Source organism: Glossina fuscipes, unplaced genomic scaffold, assembly GCF_014805625.2.
Source record: "Glossina fuscipes isolate IAEA_lab_2018 unplaced genomic scaffold, Yale_Gfus_2 226, whole genome shotgun sequence".
NCBI classification, from domain to species: Eukaryota; Metazoa; Arthropoda; class Insecta; order Diptera; family Glossinidae; genus Glossina; species Glossina fuscipes.
Window position 1 is genome coordinate 1,223,530 of NW_023998569.1, and position 6,002 is coordinate 1,229,531.

Here is a 6,002-nt window from a genome sequence, read left to right on the forward strand (position 1 = left end):
TTTACTTTTTAAATTTTAGTCTGTCTATGTTCTTTTCATTGCTTATGAATATTGTGTTACTCTTGTAACTTGTCCATAGCTTTTTCGGTAAATTGCGCTTTTAAAAATATCGCCACTTTTTTTATTTATTGCAGTATGTATACGGATTACCTGGGAGCGTTTTCATTTTAAACAAGTGAAAGTCGCAAAATGCAAACTTTACTGTTACGAAATGCATTCAAAAATATATACGGCAATTTTTACCAGTTTTCACTTCTTGCCACTTCCACAATGACCAGTCAAGATAAATATCGAATGAGTTAAACGGTTGAAGGTTGCTTCGATTTGCCGCATTAGTAACCGAGGCCGTCCTTTTATCTCTATTAAATGCTGCTGCTAGAGTATAGATACGCTGCGAAAATTGAGATAAAATACTAGAACTTGACATATATATTTAAATGATGGATTTAATAATCATAACTAGCCTGTAGCTTAAAGTTCATAGCAGATTATTATTTAGATTTCTACAACTATCTTTCATGCTCATCAGTCAAATCAGCTAATTCGCGAATTAGCTACTCATCAACCTACAGCAGTTGCTTTGCAATTTTTGCAAAGAGGAGTATAAAAGACTCGCCTTAGAGTCTATATAATTTTCTCATTTTTGTTTTTTAAAGTTAGTTTTAAATGTTAAAATCTTTGTTTCATCTATGGACACCAATTAGTCATCGACCAAAATTAGTCGAATAGATGTCCGGGGATGTAAAAATTTTTCCTCAAAAATAATGTAATAAAATAGAACAAACAAAAATGGGACACAGCCCAGTATTAAATACCTTACACTGTTTCACTTAATACAGTTACTCATATACTGGCTTTTCAAAATAAGGTGGCGTCATATGACAAGTGGTCCGACCCAAACCATTCTTAATAGCGTTAGTCCTCTATTTATCGACGCATACTTAATATACCCTTGCACCGCAAATGGTGTAGGGTTTGAGAATTTGCTGTTTATACATTTTTTACATTTTTATTACCTTCAGTTTTTTATTTTTCTCAAAAATTTTGTACTTTTTGGAAATGACAAAGGAGTTCAAATGTTTTTAATTGGGAAACTCGAAAAGTGACGATTAAGGAAAATAAGTCAATGAAAAATTTATAAGAGTTATTAATTGAAAAACGTTTCTATGTTCCGCTCTTGCAACCATGCAATCTTCTACGTGCAAGTAGAGTTCGCTTGAATCACACACATACACTTTTAATTGTTTATTTCTATAAGAGACGGTGCTGCGCCGAATAACTGCCTCATCTAAATGCTGGCCATAAGAATTGAAAGGACTAAAGTAAGAATATACGCCATTACAACAAATGCATTAAACTTTCCATTAATAAAAAACAAACATTTCGTTAATTAAGAAGTAAAAGTAAAACTTCCACTTTATTCCAAAATGTCCAAATTTATAAAAGTACCTAAGTGACTTGCCAGTTCACATATAAAAACATCTAAAAAGTGTATTTATGGCACAGAAGGGCGTCGCTATGACTAAAGTGTTCTGCTATACTATATTTTTGGCGCCACATTATGAGGATAATACATATTTTGAGAAAACACAATCATAGTTTCCCAAACTTTAGTAAAGGAGAATGTACTCAACTTACGCCGAATTTTTTTCTTGTTAGCATATGATTGTTTTTTATATGCCTTATTTAGCGTTTTAATAAATGCCTTTCCAAACTAACGAAATTATGTTTCCGAAACTAAAGAAATTTTACATATGTCTTTGATCAAATTTTTTTAGTGAACAGCCTAACCCGCTCGCTACATGGACAAAATATCGATCACACTCCAAGATAAAATAAGTTTTTTTAAACTGATCAAATGTGCGATAGTGGACTGTGGAGAGAAACGGCTAGATCAGATATATATAACGGTTGATAAGCAACAAGTTAGATTTATAAGTACCTACATGCCAAGTTTTACTTTCAAATATCAGTTTTTAAATTGTGGAAAAATAAATCAGACCGCTGACGGATTGAAGTAGAAGAAGAAGAATCAACATGGTGGAATCCACACAGAGTGCCGAACTATTCGATATCATATATATTTTACAAATCTCTTTTACGTATGTATATATATATATATATATATATATATATATTTTAATATTTTTTTTTTCAAAAAAAATCCGATTTTCATATGTAACTTGCGGACAGACAAGTAATTTTCATATACTTCAGTAATTCAGTGATGAGCTTAAAAATTATAAAGCGTTTTGCCATCCACAGATGTCTCAGTTAATGTGCGAAATTATTTTTGCACTTATCTTTGAAAAGGTTGTAACAAATTCGAAACAATATAAACTATAGATTTAGCTATTTGTTAGATTGGTTGGGTTGTCGATATCTGCCGTCTTTATTCTTAGGCTCGGTGTGGAAACATTCATTAAAAATATAGTCATGTTTCAAGTTTCTGTCTCAACTTTTATGTTCGCAAGCTTGCGAACTAACATAGGCGGAGAAATGAACGTGAAAAAATCAACCGAGATTATTATGACAATTTAAAATTATGTTACTTGTGAAGAAAATTTCGAATTATTACCACCGGCAGAATAAACTTGTGTACAATGGTCGCCGTTAGGAGATAATTAACAAAAACACGCACAATAAGTAGTCACACAACTCAATTTTAGATTTGCGCTGAATATGAATAAACTTATGATAAATTTTACATTTTTTTACGCAACCCTATGAGGCAAGCAACCACAATGATGGTGGTTCCAATAGATGGATACGATTAATTCATTTTCCTCAGTCACAAAGCAAGAATAACGCTATTTATGACCGCTAGGAAGACTACCTTTACGAAATTTATACGTAAAAGAGTTTCTTAGAAAATATTAAGTTCTTAGCGAAAATTGAATTCTTTAAGGTTGTAAAGTCTCCTTAAATGATCTAAAACAATGGATTAGTTAATATTAAAACTATGTTTGTTTCTCATAGATATCTCAAATTTGGCCGATGTTCGAGTACTCTTACGTCGTTTGATCAAATAATTCAACCCCATAATATATTTATATTTCTAGCAAAGACAGAAAAATACTTGCTTCCGCTTTCTCCACATAGGGAACCTCTGTTTACCATTTCATCCTTAGGGAAATGATCAGGAATATTGTAGTAACGTCGCCCGCCAGGCGAGTTTTATATAAAACTTATCACCCTCCCAATAGTCATTATCATATTAAAAGAGTTTTGCTCAATATTTTTACAGCAAAATTTATTCACTTTTATATAAATCCCGCGATTATGATGATGATATCATTTTATATTGCGCTAATAGTCTGACAAATACGTACAAAAATGTAAAGTAAATGTATTTGCAAATAAAATGTAAATAAATGTTGAATGCTGTACTTTTCCATTCCAGCATCCACGCTGCTAATCAAAAATGGGAGAAGAGAGAAAAGGTACAAGTAAGTAAGCTAGTGAAAGGAGTTCAGATATTCATTTTTTTCAGTTTAACAGAGATTGTGAAGGAATTTATTGGGAGCAACTCTGTGCTCTCTCTATTTTCAACGCATTGTACTTCTTTTTATAACCCAAGTAAAGGAAAAAAACAGCTAAGTTGTGCGAAGTAAAAAATTGCGAAAAAAAATTAAAAAAAGCAATGAGCAAGGTTGAAAATTAGAAGAGGAAGTATAGAAATAGAAACTAGCTTAGCAATATGAAAAAATTTGTAAGAAAATTCGATCATTGTTCGCCTCGCAAGTCTGAAGTTACCACTTCAGGTGAAAGTAAAGGGTACTGAGTCATTTTAAGGCATAAAATAAAGTTGAGTAAAGAATTAAATGAAAATATTTGAACGATTGAATCCTGACCTACTTGTATTGCAACAAAGTAAGGTTTAAAAAAAACTATTTTTATTAATCCAAGTATTTTGTACACGCACCACAGGATGGCCATTACTACTGTTTTCTGCATTTTTTGCTTTAACATTCTATTAAATGCTGTAGCTGTATTGGTGAATAGAAGAAAGATAATGCAATTCGAAACATCAGAAATTAAAATATTTATAAAACATTAAAATGAATTTACTAGCAATTACAATTATATTGGACAGAAAATTTTTGTGATCAGATGGATATATTATCAGTTGCTTGGTCACGAGCTTACGCTATCAACAAACACTAACGTAATTCATTTGAAACACGAAGGCAGAATACTCAAAGGTCCGATATAGTGATTTTTCAACACAATGATGCTCGACCTCGTATAACGAAACGCACGCACTAACCGTTAGAAATATGATACCCTACCTCTTGACTTAAAAAGTGCTACGCTCCCTGCTGTATTCACCAGACGATCACCTCCCCTTTTGACGCTAATATCAACTGATGGCTTATTGGCTGTAGGCTGCATTAATATTAAGATGATATCAAGAAACGTCGACTTCTTAAAAAATCACATCTTTGCGAAAGGCATTCATTCATATTCTGTTTAAACATGAGAGAAACAGTGGCTAACAATGGATAATGCTTTGATGAAACCATTTTTTTTACGTATAAGAAAAATTCGGCAAAAATTACATCACACTCCTATTTTTTTTTCTTCTAACTTACCACTGCTGCACTTTCACGTAGAGATGTATCGATTTACGTAATACCCATAAGTTAAAAAAAAGGCTACTCTAACTTGAACATAAGTTGGTTACAGATGCAGGCTCTATACTATTTCTATTTTATTTTATTCGACCATAAGACCGGATATAATATCTCAACTGTATGTAACAGGATCATCAAAGTCTTAAACTATTTATAATTGCATTTTGTTTGAATACAGGAAGTCTGTTGCCCTTCTTAAATCATCTATAAAATTTTCTTCTCTTTAAAGCTGTTGCCGATGCGCTGTTTGCTTATTAGTATCGCTTCTTAGCAGTGCCTTCGTGTTGCTCGTTATTGTAGGAGTAGTCATTTACTTTGTCTACTTTTATGACGGAGATCATAGTAAAGATATAGAGAACACTCTAATGAAAGCTAAAGAAAAATTTGAAGAAACTAAAAATATACTTCGTAAGTTCTATGATATTAAGTATTAATGAATAAGACTGTCTAAACACTTTTCTGTTCTTAATCTTTGTTTGCAGAACATTAAACGTTGAAATCCAAAGATTACAACAAGGACTTATTGGGTGTGAAAAATCGAAAAATATTTAAATAATAGTATTTAAAATTATAGTATTTAACTCTATTGCTCTTTTAGTAGATAAGTGTGGCCTTACGTGTTTTTCTTATTCAATAGATTTCACACGTTTGTTTTATATTTTAGCAAATGTAAATTCTGTATATTATCGTCGTTCTTTTTTATTGTATTTTTGATAAAAACAAACTGCGGTAACGTTTAAAGGCTATAAACCATAGTATCATTTACTGGATTTTACAAAGATCAGCAAAATCTCATCTAAAAAATAATTTATAACTGAATGTTGTCTCACAAGTGCATGCCGATCCAATAGTTAACAAAATATATAAAAGTTTAAACATTTTTTTATACGTGTTTTATTATTAAATAAATATACATGCGCACATACAGTAAATATATATATTATGAAAAAATTGAAAGTCAATGTAACTAAAAAATGTTTAATACTAGTGCTAACAATGATAATATGTAAGGGTAAAATTAAAACAATTTTTTGAAAACTTATCTAATAAATTTGTATGAATTAATTTTATTGTATGTAACGCTTTGGTTTTGTGTTTCTTTTCTATTAATTATCACACAAAACTATTCTGATCTATTAAACTTGCTTGAGATTGAAGAAAAAAGCTGCGCAACGACGAAATCTAATAGGACTTTCAGTAGAATTTCAGAGATTTCGAATAATATTCGACTCGTAAGATTAAAATGAATTAAAGCTATGCTAAAGTTTTATTGTACACGGGTTCCCAGTTTTAATTCTTCCATGCGCTCTTAGTAAAACCTATTAAAAAAGTTTTTCTCTCTCTCAGTCAATAACCAATATTTTT

At 31.1% G+C, this 6,002-nt stretch overlaps 1 protein-coding gene across 3 annotated transcripts in view; it reads left to right on the forward strand.

Moving 5' to 3' along the window:
• The window catches only part of LOC119642582 (cadherin-86C), a 115,413-nt gene extending 109,866 nt beyond the window's left edge, over positions 1–5,547 (forward strand). For all 3 annotated transcript variants that reach the window (XR_005248088.1, XR_005248090.1, XR_005248089.1), the window contains 2 exons: positions 4,867–5,045; positions 5,120–5,547. The gene's annotated coding sequence lies outside the window, so the exon portion shown is untranslated. The remainder of the gene's footprint in view (positions 1–4,866; positions 5,046–5,119) is intronic.
• The last annotated feature ends 455 nt before the right edge of the window (positions 5,548–6,002 follow it).